Genomic DNA, 19,382 nt, shown 5'->3' on the forward strand with positions numbered 1-19,382 from the left:
TTTGTTACAAGGATAGACAACAACCATTATGTTACATGAAATTATCCTAGGATTGGCAAATATATTACATGGCCTCTCTTATGCTTATGTTGCATAAAAGGTCATATATAAAGACATAAATAAAAAAATAAATGACACCAGAGTTAAGATTTAAAATAGAAAATTGTGTGTGTGTGTTGTGTGTGTGTGTGTGTGTGTGTGTGTGTGTGTGTGTGTGTGTGTATGTGTGTGTGTGTGTGTGTGTGTGTGTGTGTGTATGTGTGTGTCTGTGTGTGATATAGGGTATTTTAGTAAATATAATTGCATTGGTGAAAGAAAATATATGTTGTAGGGTGTTGATTTGTTTAACCAGATCAGCCACTTTACATAGATATTGTAAGCAGATCTTTGTCTACTTCTCTAGCAATCAGCCCTAAAAAACTGAAATGTTTCAAATGATGTGTCTTTCCAATATATATATATAATCTTGATGCTCCCAGAAAGCCTTGGGATGAAGCTGACTGCCAGGGGAATCAAAATTTTGAATTCAGGGACTTTCAATCTGCCTATCAGCTTTCAAGAGCTTCTGGATATAGGCCTATAATCAAGGGCCAATTATGTGATTAATCATACCTACACAATTAATCTTCTACAGAAGTCCAAAGAAAATGGAATTGGAGATCCAGTAGTGGTTTCTGTATGGTGGTACACCCATAAGGTGCATGAGGGTTCTACATGCCACCCTGTATGTTTCTTCTATTAGGCTATTTATCTTTATCTTTTGTATTATCTTTTCTATAAATGAGTAAAAGCATTTCTGAATTCCACAAGCTGCTCTAGAAATTGATAAAAACAAAGCAGTAGATCATGACAACTTCTATTTATGCTAATTAGTAAAAAAGATAAGCTACAACTGGATCCTTGATGGTAGCATCTGAAGTGCAAGACTGTCATGTAGAACAAAGGAGAGCAGTTGCTTTTATTGAAAAGCACTGACACTTCGCTTATGCTGAGGATGCCTGAGGGACTCCTTAAAGCCAGGTAAAACTAGCATCTGTCTTCACTCTGCAGCTGTTTCCTTTTGTTTAAATGTTTGAGTCAGTTTCCTATTCATCTCAGTATAGAGACATGTTAATGATTTATAAAATGTATAAGAAACTAGTGATGCAAGGATAAGTCCCCATAAATTTACCTTATTAGTGTCATTTCTTTCCAAGAATAAGGATGTTAAGGTGAAAGTAGATAGGATTTGGGGCTTTTGTAGTGTCCCTATTCTAGACCCCTTGGAAAGGTATGCAAATATACTGTCATTGCCCTCAACCTGCTGTCACCTGGGAAGCTAGTAAGAGGGAACCTTTCAGACATACTACACCATGATAATCCACACCATACACACCTTTAAATAAAAGTAATCATCTTGGGAAAGTAGGTGAGAAAATTATTCAAGTGGAAAATATCAACCACTGGGATCCAGACTCCTGATCAATGACAACAGTGACAGCCTTTCTGTTACACAGAAGAACTTAGATGCATAAATCCTCACTTCTTTTAAGAAATTAGAAAACTTGATGAAGGATAATAGATTTACTTACATTTTGGTCACACAACAGAAAGTCTTCTGGTTTTTGTCTTCTCTGTACACTTGTTAGGATTTTATGTACATGATGAAACAAAGCCAAGAAGCATATTATGTTAACATTAATTGTCAGAATTGTGCCTGTTTTGACTGGGGGTGCTAGTTCCTTCTCTAGATGGAACCATGACTTCAACATTTTCAATTTCCAACATGAGATTCATGAGTCCATTGTTTTAACATACTGATAATAAAAGAGATGGGAACAGATACCTCTCTTTAAAGTAATTCCTAACTGAGTACGTTTATCTGGAATCATGCTATAGAAACAAAGCTGGGATAATGATCAACCAAACCATCATGACAAAGACTGCTTAAATATGACTGTCATTTGTCCCCTACTGAAACCTTTTTTTCCTGTTAGTTCACCCAAGTTGAGCTTGATGCCAGACCTCCTCCTTTTGCTCCTTCCAATACAGCCATCTTGAATAAATTCTAGTCCTGACTGTTTACCACCAATTTTTTTTACTAACTTTTCATGAGAGAAGTTCAGATCTCCCAAAATATAACCTTAAATCTAGGACTGTGGTAACAGAACTGGTGTGTTTTCATTATATATATATATATAATATATATTATATATATATATATGTATATATATATATATATATGTGTGTGTGTGTGTGTGTGTGTGTGTGTGTGTGTGTGTGTGATATATATATATATATATACCACACTGACTTAGAACTCACAATATAGCTGAGGATAATCTTGAACTTTTGGTTTTCCCACATTAGCCTACCCCAAAGTATTGATTAAAGGAATATACCATCATGGTCTACACAGTGATGGGAATGAGAGCAGAACTTTGTGTATACTAGACACCTTCTGTTGCAAATTGTTATATCTCTAGACCAGAGTAGTATTTCTAACCTTTGGGGTCTACTGCAATTTTAGAAAGTAGTTTTAAAATAGCATTAGGAGAGTTCCAACCACTGTCCCTTGGAGAAACAAGCTAAAATCTGATCTCAGAAGTTCTGTGTCTAGCAAAGAGTAGAGGACATCAAAAACACTTAAATATTTCTGTGTCTTATTAATTGTGGTGGTAGTTGGGAGGATTAAAGAAAAGTGTTTAAGACTTATAAATAAATTCTTAAAATGGGTAGGATAGGCAGGTAGGACAGAAAAGTATAGTGGAAGTCCATATTTGAAGGACTTGCAGAAAGTTCTAAACTTAGCATAAGGGAAAACCTGTTAGCCAAAAGGAAAGTACAAACACTTGCCCCTCTCCAGTGAGAGGAACCAGAGTTTGCTGAAGCCAGTGGCACAGACACAAGGCACTCCTAAGTGTCTGAAGGTGAACTGCAATTCATCCTTTTGTGTACAGTCCTGAGTGGAGACTTAAGAAACTAATGAGAGGTGTCATGCATGAAGTTACAAAGTGCACATGAGAGGTGGCACATGCACTAGAGAACCCGAGCCTTGAAAATGACCGAGAAAGCCCACACTGTGGCTACATGACAATTGCCCTTCTTCCCTACAGTGTTCGCCTCTTGAGCTACAGTAGTCAATGCTATCTATGTTAGTGTTCTGGCCTGTTTCCCATTCATTGGACATATTCCATCGCCTTAGCAAACTGTCTATGTCTGCTTCTGTCCTGAGTGTCTATGTCATTGCTTATTGCAGGACATAAGATCCTAGAACAGTTCTAGTAGTGTCCCATGAATCTCAATATTCACTTATGGAAAATTCCTTTCTTTATATCTTTGGTCCAAATCAGTGGTTAGAATAAAGTTATTCATAATCTAGGTCTAAACCTCCTTCTTTTACCTTGCCAGGATAAATATTAACCCATCCCCTACTATGTACAAGTATAGCCATCCAAATCAATCAAGACACCAAGGCTGTTTATACAAATATTGTCCACAGCTTCAGGTACACTATTGATCATAGATTGTTTGATGTTGATGTGCTTTTTTCACAGTGTCAGCTATTTTGATCATTGGAAGAACCTTACACAAACTTTGATGATATGATTGATGGCTATATTTGAAAGTGTCATTTGTTTGAAGATAATCCTATTATCAGAATTTAAAATAGCTAATTAACACTTTCCTTTTTGAAAATATTTAAGAAAATATTATCTCACAAAATACTATGCATAATTCCTAATGAGTGGATCAATAAACAGCAATACAGCTTTATTTTCCTACTTATGAAGCATGAATTGAAGACTAGGAGATTTAAATATATTATGATGATTGTAAAATAATTTAATTTTATCCATGTGGATTCTTACTGAAAGTTAAATAAAACTTATTCTAATTACAATCAAGTCAGTCTTAAACTACAGGTACAGGCTTGAAGTTTACTCCCTTGCCTGATGGCTGGCTTGTGGCAGACTGGTATTAGAGACATATTCAGCATGTTTACAAAGTTGAATTTTCCACCAGTAAAGAAGAAAACCTATCGAAAAATAAGTACATGTGAACTGTAATCCAAAGCGTTGCAAGACTGGCATACTTAGCAATTAGCTCAGACTTCCAGATTTAAGAAAAATTCCATATTAACCAAAACTTATTCTAGAAAACAGAAGAAGACCAATGACAGAAAAGGGAAATTAATTTAGAAATAATATAAAGAATATGGGAAAAGATGAGAAATAGAGAAACAAACAAACAATAACAGATAACCAAGAGCAACAAACAATATTGCCAGAACTAGGCTTAGGGGTTCCCCAATCGGTTTGTGCAGGCAGCTGAACTCCAGAATATGTAGTGACTCAAATTTAATATGTGAGTGCATTTGGTATACAGTAGTAGGATGTACATCACTTAGACATTACTTCATTCTATGAGAATACAGTTTGATGAAGCTTCCGGAAAAACCCAGGGAAGAACTTGAACTATCTCTTCCTTAACTACACATACCAGTACACATCAGTACTCAGCTCTTTGTCAGGAGAGTCCAGTGCTCTAGGAGTAATGTTTCTTCATATATACTGAAAATCCTGCTCTGATTGGCCTCATCTACAGCAAGTGGGCTGTGGTAGATTCAGTATATGTTATTCCATATATGACTCCATCTCACTTGATAGGAAAGCAGGAAGAAAGTCACCATAGTTGACCTTTCTCCTTTATTCCCCAAACAGGATGTGATTTCTTACTAACCTTCCATTGACTCTTCACAGGATTCAAACTCAGAAATGGTTTCCATATACCTGCACAGAGGACCATCCTTCTCTTTATTGACAAGGAGACAGAAAGCTGACTCTGATCAAAATTGTTACTAAATTCACCATTTTGTTTAAAGATCACTCTCTGTCCTTCATTTACATTTCTACTCAAACACCTGCTTCTTCACCAAACAGCACAGTATAACATAAATTTATTTCTTAGTATGTTTATTTCTGAAGACTCTCATAATACCATTGTATTAAATGCTACTATGATTTCCTCTTGTCAATCTATTTTTTGTTACAAAGGCCTTAGAAATTAATGCTGTGTTGGGCAAGGAAATGATACTTCTTTTGTCTGTGATGTTCTTTTTGTCCCTTACAATGGGTAGAAAAGATTGATTCCTAGCACATGCAAACTATTTAAGTGACTGGACTGACTTGACACTCATTCTTTCAGGGCTCATTTTGTGGCTTCCTTGGGTATCCGATTATAACAACTTAAAATGGAGGGAAGGGCAGCTAATCTTCCCTAACACGTCATTGAAGGGAAGCCAACTCAGACTCCCAACAAGAAATCTATGAGTTAGAGTCTATGGATTGGTCACCTGATTTCTTAGTAGTGTTCAACACTGGGAAAAGGAGAAAAGATTCATGGCATGTCCTAATTTAAAATAATAAGAATGGATCTGCTTCTCAAGAGAAAGAAAACAGCTGACTATCTTGGCGCTTTGAGGAGGGTCTTGGAGTTTTCTTGAATGTGTATAACACTGAACAGTGTCAAGTCCACCTTTGTTTCTATGGCAAATGGCTTCATGCCATCTAGGGGTTATAAATAAGGGAGTTCATAGGTGAATGAACCTAAAAAGAAAATAGTTTTCTTAGTTTCTCAGACTGTACTATTCTTTGGGGTGAATGATCTTTGTCCCCTTGCTGACTAAATCAAGCTTTCTAAGCCAGGTCAGCAGTTATATTTGGAGAAGCCTCTTGTGTCCTTGCTTCCAGACAGCTGGTTAATCAGGCTCCTCCATGAAGAGCCTTCATCATGCACTCTTTGTGATTGCACATTTCACAAGGCAATTATTTTCCTTATCTTTCTTGTGTGCAAAATGTTGGTCATACTGATCGCTTCTCTTGAACATCGCGTAGAACAGTGAGTAATAAGTAGAAGTTTTCAATAATATGGATGGCTCTAATTAAATAGAATAGTACCCACTGGTGCAGAATCATCAAAATAGAGATTTCTGAACATGGATGAATGACAGGGTTTAATATTTTGGTTACTCTATATTATATTTATGCTGAATGGAAATGATACAAAACACTTGTTTGTATTTTTAAGTATATTACATAGGAAGGCAACCATAGAAGGCAATCACTTACTTAGAATATTTGGTAACCCTGGTTTGGGTTTCATCCTGTCATCACACAGTTTGAAAAGAAAGAATAAAAGTTTTAGTGTCACCAGGCATTGGTGGTGCATGCCTTTAATCCCAGCACTCGGGAGGCAGAGGCTGGCAGATCTCTGTGAGTTCGCGGCCAGCCTGGTCTCCAGAGCGAGTGCCAGGATAGGCTCCAAAGCTACACAGAGAAAGCCCTGTCTCAAAAAACAAACAAACAAACAAACAAACAAAACAAACAAAAACAGGTTTAGTGTGTCATATATGAAGCCTTAACAAGATAATTAGGCATTTACCTAATTTTGTCTATTTCTGCACCTAAAGCAAACCAGCAAAAGCTTTTATATATATGGATACAGTTTGATAAAAAGAAGAATATTATAAGAATATTATAATTTTGGACAGTTGTAGACCAGGCTGGCCTAGAACCCACAGAGAACCATCTGCCTTTGCCTCCCAAGTGCTGAGATTAAAGGTATCGGTCACCACTACCCAGTGGCCAGTGTGTTCTAAATTAACATCATACTTTGACTCCTTAGTATGCTGACAGATATTCTCCTCCTTTGTTTCTTTTTTAATGTCTAGTCCCATACCTTCGTTCATTTAATTTCCTGTACTGTTGAACATTTCATTTTTATTCAGATTTTGTAAGGAAAAACATGGCTATAACAATCCCTGTGGTCACTTCATTGAAGAGTTCTTCTACAGATAACTACCCACTTGGGCTACACTCTTAAAAGAAGAATTATGTGCATGTTCTCCAGACTTTCTGTGCACCTATGGAGAATCCTTTGTTTGCAGCAGAGCATGAATTCCTTAAGGAAGATGGTATCTAGTTCCTCTCTGCACCTTAACTTCACAATGAACTTCAAATTCAAAATGACTAAATGCCTTCAATATTTTTCTTACATACCTAGAAATATATGGAAATATATGGCAATAAAGCACAGGAAGTAACTCACAGGTCTCTACAGCATTGCCCGTGTTCAAAGGGTGGTTATGCAGGGGGTCTTCAGTAAAGCAATGGTGATGGATGCATAGCGAAGCAGAACCTCAGTTGCTAACATTCTGTGCAAGAGTTAATTTTCCTGTTCCTTCTATGTTCTGAGTTGTTAATGCCTAGGTATGCAAGGAGGTAGAGTGAAATCCCTGGGGTAGAGGGTCTGGGATGCTAAAGCTAATAAAAAGATTGACACCGGTGTGATCTTTCCTCTGAGAAGCTGCCTGGCTCGGCACTTATCACATCCTGACAGTGAGCAGACTCCCCACAGCTGTCTCCATCAGCAACATCTTTTCAAAAACAATATTGTTTCAGCAGTTAAGTTTTTAAAATGCTTAACTTTTTTTCTCAGTTTGAACTTTTTGCCCTTTTCTTGCATCATATCTTTTAAAACAAATTTCCTGTCAAGTTACAGTTTACATTATATTCACTTTTAACAAGTGTCTAGGCCTGTGACTAATCCAGAGATAATTACAGTGCCAATCCTATTGACAAAATCGAAACACCGAAATGGAAAAGGCCTACATTTCCACTCTCTTTTCCTAATAATATTAACCTGTCACTCTACTGCTATTTCAAACATTCCCTGGCTTCCTTCCTTAAATCAAATTGCCCAAAGCCCTAAGAAATCACATTTTCATAAGCAACTTAGTCAGGCTACATCTACACGCCTCGGGAGTGAGATTACCACATTGCCTCCATCCCAAACTTCTCTTATGTGATATTAAAAACTTTAGGAAACTGGCTTATATAGCTCCACTCCTGAAGATTTAGAGGTATTCTTAATTAGCTTCTCATGCTCTATTTAACATAGAAACCAGCTGGGTTCCATTTCAGAGGCACCATGTTAGAAATGTACATGTCTCTCATTTGAGCACCCCCATACTTGTATCTTCACAGTAATTCCATATGAAACCTCAGCCGCATGGGAAACAGAACAAGTGAGAGATCTATAAACATGAAGGATTTTCAAAAGACGGAGAAACACATCCATGAAGCAATTTACACCTTGCCACCTAATTTGAATTTTAATAGGCAAACTTCTACAATAGTCACATGCTGGAAGGAAATATTGACTGAAGAAAGTCACAGAAGACATTACCAGATAATTATCATAAAATTTAAAATGCATATTCCATTGTTCACACACAGTGCTTGAAGAAATCAGAGCAGCGAAGGAAATGCTGAGGTTGGAGCAGAAAGGCTTTATCAAATGTGAGTGTAAGAAAACTTTTCTTTGGCATTTGGAAAAGATCTCAAAAGATAAGGGTAAATGATACATCACTGGGAACCACATAAAATGTGATCATGAAGTATTTTTATAAAATGTGGTAGCATGTGGAATGGTTCTCTCCAAGTTAGTTAGAAGGTACCTAAGGCAGAGGAAGAAAGAAATCAGAAGACTGAGGAGGGAGAGAAAAATTAGTAAAACCATTTAGGAGCTTGTGATTAATAGGAGTCCCAGTCAATACCCTAAAATCTATGTAAGACCATTGGAACATCTGCAATATTCTCCTGGCAGTTGGATGAACCACAAACAATAGATATCTAAGCACACAGAAAGAACAAAGTTTCTAAACAAACCTCAAAGCAAATTAAAAATCAACATTCAGTGTCTTACAATGAATTTTGCCTTTGTGTCAGAATAATACAGTAACCTGTGACATTATTGTGTTACACATGTAAGTATATGTGTATATTTCTATTTCAATAAAATAATATGTATTATATGCTAATGATAGGTAGGATATAGTTGAATTCATAGTAATGCTTGTATTTAGAAACAATTTGCATTTTGATTTATTAAGGGTTTAAAATTTAAAGGGAAAATTAACAACAGACTGTATAAATACTTGAAGAGAATTTCACAGAAACAAACAAGTGGAAAGATTTTCTACTTCATAAAGAAATGAGGCACAAGGGAGATTGTTTAGAGGTAAGAGCATTTTCTAGGTAAGCAAATCTGATTTTGAATCCCTAGAAAGCATGTAAAAGCCAAGCTTGGCCATGGAATTCCATAGCTCCACAGAAACAGGCCGATTCTGGAAGCTGGCTGGTCAGCAGCATAGACAAAATGGTGAGCTTCAAGTTCAGAGTTCCTGTTGGAATAAAGTCCGATACAGATAAAGGAAGAAACTCACCCTCCTCTTTAGATCCCTACATGAGTGTGCATCTATACAGTCCTATGCACACACCACAAATACACAAAGAAAGGAAAGATGAAAGAACAGAAGGAAAGACAGAAGGAAGGAAAGTAAAAATGAATAAATGAAGAAACTAAAAGCCATATAGCATTTTTAATCATTAATATTTCTAAGGATCAGAAAATGGGATAATAATCAGTAAACATACCTAATCTTTTGGGCATCTTTGATTGCAACTCATAAGAATATATATATATATATATATATATATATATATATATATATATGAAGTTAAATGAAAGAAAGTGTATGCATTAAAATGTGTACTGTGCATGTATGTGCATATATTTATGATTATAAAATGTGGGAGTGGAAAAAACAAGTGCTTGTTGCAAACACAGCCCTCAGCCTTCTCTACATAACCACACATTCTGGAATACTTATAACTTCATAGAAAATCTCTGGAACAAAATGCAAAATGAGGATTCATGTATCTGTGGGTTCCACATTCTAGGCATCAGCAGAGTAGGAACCACTCCACTAAGTTCATAATAATTATATCTGTACTAACTACATAAATATTTCCCATAACCATTATTCTTTAAATTGCTTGTAGCAGTGTTATAATAGTTCAATTTTATTATTCCTTTACCATTATGATACAAGTATATATACAGGATTATTACCCCCCTAAATTCTTCCTCACTCATGCCCTTTCCATTCCCTCTCAAATGTATGACTTCTTTTTTTATCACTATTGTTCCACACATACACACACAGATGGATAGCTAGATTAGATGATAGATAGGTAGATAAATATAGAGATAGATGATATAGACAGACAGATATACAGACATACACATGATAAACAGGTAACATCCTGAGTTCGTTTAGTGCTATTCATATGTACATGTGTGTGAGGCTGACTGCTTGGGATTGGATTACCTACCAGGGAATCATTCCATAAAAAACTGATTCTGTCCCTCTCCTCAGCTATTATCCATTTGTAGCTCTTCACCTGGAGGTGGGAACTTGTGAATTATCAGATTTCTAGGTTGGTACATTGCTTGGTGTTGCCTTTATGCAGTTCTTGCTCACACAACTGTATTGTTGAGATTTCATGGATGCAGTATCCTCACCAATTTTAGAATTCCTAACTTGCAGCAGGCTTCCTGATCCTCTTGGTTTGTTCATCTTTGCACCCATTTTCTGCAATGTTCCTTGACCCTTGAGTGTCTGGTTTATATTGTTAATATAGCTGTCCTAAAATCTTAACAAATACAAAATTCATTTATTCCCTTTGCAACATCATAACTTAGTTTTTCAGTATGAACTGGACTCAGTTCAAGCAGAAATATGAACTCTTCTTGATTCATGATACTGATGGATTTCTTCACATTGGGAATATTCTGTTTGTTCTGATTTTCATGCTTCAGATTCAACACTGAATTAAAACACCACTCTCTATTGTCTCTGTTTATCCTCCAGATATTGGGGCTTCTCAGCCTCCAGACACAGCGAGATCAGTTACATAAAGTACACTTCTTTACGTATGCTGCCTGTGGACTCTGCCTCTTTAAAGAACTCGGTATGATACAGTAGCTGAGAATTTTTTTCCATCATTATCACTTACTTGGAGGCATTGCATAGAATAACTAATGTCTTAAGTGAAGCAAGGGAGTCAGTCTCAATATTCCAAGTTCTTGAACATGCCAATCCTCTATTTGTCCCTTTTTCTAAGATCTATATGATGGAAGAGGAAAATATATTCTTAACAATTTCATGAGAAAATTACATAATCTAAAACAAAATAATCGGTGTCCCTCTTGCATGATGTTCCCTGTACCATAGGTGTAATGTTTAGATAAATAGGGTTGGACAGTCCACAGTCATTTACTTCCTGCATTTTGACCAGATGTAGATATCTGTAATACTCTGTGATTTCTGAAATAAGATTCTTAGATGAGGACTGAGAGCTACACTTATCTGTAAGAATAATGATGAATATTTAGAAGATATTCATAAATTATTTTTTAATTTTGCTCTGTTAATATTTCATGTGCTGATTCTTTAGTTTTATGAATATTTTCCAATATGGTTTAGATTTTAACAAGGTATACTCTCTTCTCAGATGTTAGAAAGAGAAATAAAAATGAAATGCCAATCTCAAAGCCAGGCATTAAATGAGAAGGCAACTTTGGATTTTTCTGAGCATCTTATTTCGTTTTATTCTTGTTTACAAACGTGTTTATAAATGGTACTGCTTTTTCCTCAGCTCAGTTTTGCTGAGATCATGCTAAATAAAATGTTTTGAATTCTGTTACCTTCTGTGCAATCATTATTTATTGAGTTTTTGTTTTCTCATCAACCCTCCTTTCTTATAAACATGTTACTCTTACCCTGGTACCATTCACACACAGCAGTTTCTCATTTCTACACTATAAAAAGGTAACAATTGTATGACCCATATTTTTGGGTAGCACACACTGGACAATGCACTCTGGTCTGAGGATGATTTTGAATGCTTCTAAAATAAGAGCCTTTATAGTTTTCATCTTGTTTAGATTTAGTGTCATGATTTGAGTTCAAAGAGATATTAAAAAATAAGCAGAATGCATACTAACTCAGCAATGGTGAATTTTAAGCAGAAGTAGTATCTTTGGTAGATACATTATCATGTGATATTTCAGAAAAAAAGTGAAGGCTTATTTGAAAAGATTCATGATTCTCTTAGTTTATTATTTTGTTATTGATTAGAGAGTCATCTTTGGCCATCGCCTTCCTTGCTGTAACACGAAGAAGCATCTTGCTATCCATTTTCCCCTTTTCTTTGTTGTCTGTAAATGAAAGTTTTATTGTAATCATTTTGTCATGCCCTAAATAGAATGCAGTTACTGTGTTATCTGTGGGAACAGAAAAAATAGAAACATAAAAAGATCTTTATCAAGCTCTTCTAAGGTACAATGCAGGATTTTACAAAATATTTGCCTAGAGAGCAAGCATTATCTCACTAGCACATAAATTCCTAAAAATAAGAAGAAACTCACAGAAGAAAAAAAAACAGCATTTTCAATTATGATCAGGTCATGTTCCTGAGAGTAGTCAACCAGGATTTTAGGGTCTGTGTTCACAGTTTTGAAGCTCAGCAAAATCGCAAATGCTTAGATTGTTCCTTCTCTGTATTATGCAGAGTTATTTACTCAATCTCTAGAAATAAATAGGTAGGCTTGAAGACTGATTTTATACATCAACTTACCTGGCCTGTGAAATATAAACATACAGTATTGAATATGACTCTGTCTATTAAATTATCAAGTCAGTGACTCAATAATGAAAAATCACTCTCAACAGTGAGGATACTCTTTAACCAAACCCAATCTTAATTTAAGATCTATGTAGAAACTAAGAAATACTAATTTTACTTTTATAAATTTAATTTGCTCATGGAAAAAGCTCAAAAATAGGATAACCCTAGCATAATTTTATTCATACACCTACTCATTCTTTTTTCAATTAACCCCTCTTAAGTGATGGTGGAATTGTGTGAATCAAATGAAAATTTTTACATATCTCATACATTTCCAGTTTGGTAAAAAGCTGTTTCTTTTGTTCTTGTAAGCCCTCTCCTATGTCCTCAGCATACAGAAATGCAAAACAAAGCAAAAAGAAACAAACCCCAGCATGCCTATTGCTAGGGACAATATTTTTATTTAGGAAAGATAAACCAACACTTCAGTGAATACCTAACATTTTGAACAGTGTGTACAGAAGGCAGAAAGCTTTATTACTGTAACAAAGCATAAAAGATTCTGAGCTTTTACTCTACATTTAAGGTAAGAAAATGCCTCCACACATTTGCATGGGTTCAGACAAGGGCCACATCCCTTATGCTCAGAAACCATAGCTGCTTATTACAGTAGCTGCAGTAGCTGGGGAATCAGCTATGCATTTTTTTTCAATTTTGATCTGGTTTCTTGACTCAGATTTCCTGTGATGATGTAACCCTTAGTAGTAAACTAAATAAATATTTTCTTCCTTAAAGGTGTTTGTCAGTGCATTTTATCACAGAAATACCAGAACAGAGAGATAGCTGGGACAGTGGGTTTTAGAATGGACATTTTGTATTATTCAGTATGCTTGAATGATGTATTTCTGAATGTATGCAATTGTTTAAATGTTTAAACTAAAATTCATAAAAGTTAGTAATGAGCAAGCTGGATTTCATGTTAACGTTCATCTCATACAAGGAAAGAAATTCCCTGGTTACTACAAAAGCCACTTTTACATTGAATCCCCCTGACTCTAGTCATGTTGTTGCACAAAATAACTTAAATTTTAGTTAATCCTCACTCATTGTTTTGTCTTGATTTCTTCTTTCAGTTGTGTATAATAGTCATGGTTCTGCACCCAGCAAGACATTCAAACCAAATAGAAGTCTTTGTGAGTGTCCTTTGTTCAGGTCCTTTATTACTTTAGCCAGTGACATGAGCCAAACTCAGCAGACCTGAAAGAATAAATACTTTCCCAATTATTTTTATTTTCACCAGAAACAGCAAAAGCAGTAAAAACCAGAAATTTACTGGCAGTGATCCAATATATTGTAATGCTTTTGACTTTCCATTTATATCTCTCCCCAACTGTGGTTGGATCATCCCCAAATGTTATTGATCTTTATTTCTGTCACTGGAGTCAGTAATGTAGTAACCACTATTTTTAGGTGATTTGGGGAAAATGACTAATTTCTTCCTTGGAGTCTTCTGTGGCTGGTATCTTCTCAACTTTTCTACAGACCTAAAATGTTACAGATAAGAAGTTTACAAAAAAAGAAATATCTTAAGTCAATAACCTAACTCCCACCACAAGAAGTTCAGAAAAGTCTAGCAAAATTGATATAAACTATGTGGATATAAGGCATTATTTGACATTTTAATGTAGTAAAAGTTTTATAGTTGGTGAAGCAATATTGAAAAGTACTATTACCTGAAGTCTATACATTATCCAGATTTTAATTTTCACTTGCATTTGTTCCTGTACTGCAGAATCATATTGCATTTATTTGTGATATGTCATAGTAGATTCTTAGCTTTGTGATGATCTTTTATGTTTAAGGAATAATGACCATTTTTAATAGAATGTTTGTGTTGAGTATTGTCTAAAATTTTTCAGCATTAATTTGAGTTTATGAACTACTAAAGAATGTTAAGTATCATGTTCAGTGCATCATGTCAAGGATACACACTGTCAGATTCTGTGGGGGGCAGGGAGAAACAAAAGTACAGTCAGCTAAGGGGCTAAAGAAAGGTCTCTGATGTTTAGAACATTTGCTGTTTTGAAGAGGACAATGGTCTTCTTCTCAGTATTCACATCAGACAGCTAACACTACCAATAACTCCAGACGCAGGGGATCCAATACTTTTCTCAGCCTCACAGGGCATTTGCATTCACATATACCTACATACACCCAGATGCACATGTTTACACATAAGTAAAATTAAAGCAAAATCTTTCAAAACCCCAAAAGAAGCAGACACAGAGGTTAGTCCCAGGGAAGTAGTTTGTTAATATTGCATATTATGATTGCTGGATGTGGCCTAAGTGTCTTTCACTATAGAACCTTGATGGTGTGGCTACTGACATTGTCAGTATGGCTTTGCACTGCTAATCTAACAATAAAACAATGTGGTACTGGTCACTCAGCTTTTTGATAGACATGGGCATAATTATTTACCTCTATGATTACTTTTCTTTGGTACTAATATACATTTACTTATTCAACAAATATTTATATATATATATGTATGTATATATATTATTAATATATACACTACATTTGGAGACTTGTTCATACTACAGATACAATAAATTAGATCTCCTGAGTATTCTCCTACCCTCTGCTGGTCTAAGTACCTTGCCGATTCTATTTAAGAATATGATTTTTACTGTTTATGAGATCATGTAACACTTTCCCCTTTTTTCACGCCTCACAGTGTCCTCCACAATTATTCATATTGGGAGAAGAGCTTGTCCTTTGAGAGTGCTGAATAACGTTTCATGTGTATATGTACTATGTTATTTATCCATGTGTCTACCCATATATATTTTATTCTCATGCTTTTATTAATAATATTATAATACATGTATGATGGAGATTATGCTTCCCTTTTGTTTATTTCTTTATTTTTAGTAAATACCGTGACTGTTTTCCATGCCTATACAAATCTCCACTCCCAGAAACAGTGCAACAGTGCAACATTTCTATAAACCCTGAAAACGCCTTTCTCTTTTTTATATTAGCTATCCTAATGGTTTGAGGTGCTTCTCCTAATGGTTTTCACTTGCATTTCCTGATTGGTTATTTCTTGTTTCCCTGCTCATTGGCCTTTGTCATATCTTCCTTGAAGCAATGGCTAGGCCTATTTTTTGCTCAATTTTTAATTGGGTTATCTGTTTTTCCTTCATGGAGTTGCATGAGTTCTTTATTAATTTTGGATATTAGTCCCTTATGACACATAGGTTTCAAAAGTAGCTTGCAATAGGCACATTTCAGTTGTGACATTTTGGCTGCTTAGATGTACAGAAACTTTTAGCTTTGTGAAGTTCCTTCTTTTGTAACTTCATCTTTTGGTGTGATATTCAAAATCTCAGCTCTAGAGTTTGTATCTATGAGCATGTTCCCTGTGTTCTTTCCTAGGGATTTTATATTTTCCATCTTATATTTGCATTTGTTTCCTTTTATTAGGTGAAATATGTATATGTCATCAGATAATTGCTCTTTGTGGCATTCAAAAATCTAGTTTTCTCATACTCATCTATTAAAGAGAATATTATTATCCCATTGTGATTGCTTGATGCTCTTGTCAAAAACTAATTGACCATATATTCTTAGATGTATTTCTGCACTCTATTTGCTATACCAAACTGTGTTTTATTGATAGCCTATGTGAATTTTCTCTTTTTCATTTTATTTCTTTTCTTTCTATTATGTTCTTTATTTCAGTGATTTTTTGTGTTTGGTCTTTTTCTAGTTCCTTGAAGCACAACATTAAACTGTTGGGAGATATTTCATCATATTGTTTTATGTATTTACTGATATCTATTGTCCTGTCAACATTTGGAAAGTTGTACAACCATTGTCATTTTTAGATACTGTAAAATTTTTGCTTACATATTTGTTTTCTGTAATGTAGCTATTATTTTAAAATCCTATTGTTTAACTTAGACAAATTTGTGAATTTTCTGAGATTTTTGCTGTTCTTGTATTCTTAACAGTATGAGATTATGCTGAAAGAGTAACACATAATATTTCTGTCTTGTTATTTTGCTAAAAACTTGCTATGTATCTCATCCTGTGCTGCCATTATATGGAACACTTTATTTCTCCATCTCTGAAAGACAGTTCTACAGAGTATACTGTTTGGGGCTGGTGGGTTTCTGTATTTTCTTACATCTCTTTGAACATTTTTAACCATTCTGTCATGGCTTCCAATGTTTCTGCTAAATAATCTAATGGAAAACTGCATCACATTCAACTTTTCCTTTCTTTAATTTTTGCTTTTATTATTCTCTTATAGTTATCAGATTTTAACAACTAATTTACAGTTTTACTATCTTAACTGGAGTGAACACTTGTTCTAACATCAGTTTGTCCAATGATTGCAAGAAAGCTTTTTCTTGGGAAGATTCGCCTGGAGATGAGCCTGAAGGTATGGTCCCTCTGGGTCCATCTGAACACAACAGTGTGCTTTCCATTTCTCAACAGAAATAAATTATCATAAAATTCCTATAGGTGAAGAAAAAACATCAAGTGTCGAAAAGAATTGTGAAAGGGAAAAAAGATGGAACTTAGGTCTATTTGGTATCATTATCGCTTGATAGAGAAACACAAAAACCTGACCCCTCCTCTCAATCTCCCTTCCCTGGCCCTCTTCTCTGCTTCTTTCTCTCTCTCTCCCACTTTGTCTTCCCCTCTTCTCTTTCCCTTTATGATTAATAAACTTCAAGTAGTTAATGAATCTCTTGGTCCGTGTTCCATCATGCCTGAACCCAAAAGATTGACCACTGACCGTCCACAACCCTTGTGGTGTTCTTAGAAGCGCAGGAGGGCCCAACCACAGTCTTTAAGGCCATGGCTGATCCCTCTCACTGACCATTGCCTCTCGTACATTTTCCACTGATGAGGTCCAGCAGAGAGGTACATTTGTTTCAGCTTTAAGCCTCCAGCAGTTACTGTTTACCATCTTTTGGCCTGCTGATTCCTTTTGGGCCTTACCCTTGACCTTACTCTTGGGCTGTCATTTCCAAGAGAAATCTGTACCATTTTTGGACTCACCAATGGGAAATATATGCCAAACTGGCAGCTTGACAGCTCTTTAGATCATAACATTTTATGGGCCCCTTCCAATTACTGCCAGCGGACAGGTAAATGGAAGGAGTTACCATATATCTAAGCTTTCTTCTATCTCTCTACTAAACAAACTCTTTCCTTAAAGTTGTCTGTTTCCCTCCTCTTCCCGCCATGCTAAAACTCTCCTGCCTGCCACAAGGGTGTCTTGATGCTTCTCATCATGGCTAAGCCTGTCTCAGGGCAGAAACCTCCTTCCATCTGGGAATGTCCTGTTTTGCTAGAACTCTTATGCTCCCATTCAAAATGTCTCTCACTCTCCGGTTTGTCCTATCTCTACTGCCCTTACTACCGTGTTTCCTCTCCATGCAGATGCCAGTGGCTCACAGTGGTCTGGCCTGAGGCAGCATCTGCTCAGGTCGCTCTGAGAGTTTTTATTTTTCACTTTTTTCCTCACGAATGAGATTTTCAGGTTTTTGTACACTAGCACCACTCATACAAAATATTTACACCACCCAGTCCTTCCTGGAAGCTTTTTACAAAGGTTAAGCTTCTATTGCAAAAGGAGATTCTTCTCTACTTTGTCATTTACAGGCATAAATCTAACCTACTAAGTTAAAACCAGTTACAGTCAGGCTGAAAGGCTCTGAGTAAAACATCCCTCCACAGCCTCTCAGCTTCAATCCAGTTCTCCAGACAGATAGTACCCTAATGCCATTGTAGCCATACTAATCTGTAGCCATACAAATTAATTACAGGGATAAAGCCTTACCAGGCCACTTATGTGCTTAAGGCAAGTAACTAAAGACTAATTTTGTCTGCTGAGATACAATAAACAGACAGACAGCCCTCAAATGTTCAGAAATCTAGAGAATATGGCATTTAAAATGTTTTATTAAAAAGCTTTTTATAACAAGTGACAGGCCAACTTCTGGCCCCACCCCATTTCCTCCAAGAAAATTGGTGGACACTGAAGAAACTCCACCCACAAAAGTGGAAATGCTAGCCAATGAGCAAGCCTGCCTTTCACCTCAACTGCTGCAAAGGACTCTTTGGATCAAGGACATGAGGACAGTGGAATCAACTTTCTCCATGTTGCTTGGTTCAAAGGTAGGCAAGTCTTTCTACAGATCCTAAACCACAGGTCTCATACTATCAGCAGAAGACAGACAAGACAGGTGTCCTTAAAGCCTCTGCCCTCAACATCTATGGAGGACTCAGGGATGGCTGTCCATGCAGCCAGCTAGCAAGTCTCTCTCAATCTCTAATAATTAACTCAGGTAAAATTTTATCCTTTTCAAGAACTCTGATAAAGTTTGATGGCTGGTAGGTTTTAATATAACTTTTGCCATTCCTTTGTTTAAAAAGATGTTTTAAGGTTACAGTTTATGTAAGAACATAAAAGTTTAAGATGTTTTAAGGTGTAAGAAACTAACTTAAGATATGCAAGTATGCAAGTAATCAGATATCTTTCTTGTTATGCTACTGTTCATACTGGTTTTTGTTGTTGTTGTTTTTTGGTTATTTTGTTTTTCTCAGACAGGGTTTCTCTGTGGCTTTGGAGGCTGTCCTGGAGCTAGCTCTTGTAGACCAGCCTGGTCTCGAATTCAAAGAGATCTGCCTGCCTCTACCTCTCAAGTGCTGGGATTAAAGTCATGTGCCACCATGGCCTAGCCTGCTTATAGTCTTGACATTAATCAATAAAATTCTAATACACTATTAATCCAACTCTGATAGGGTTCAAAACAACAAACTATACCACTATACGAT

Source organism: Cricetulus griseus, chromosome 4 (genome assembly GCF_003668045.3).
Source record: "Cricetulus griseus strain 17A/GY chromosome 4, alternate assembly CriGri-PICRH-1.0, whole genome shotgun sequence".
NCBI lineage: Eukaryota > Metazoa > Chordata > Mammalia > Rodentia > Cricetidae > Cricetulus > Cricetulus griseus.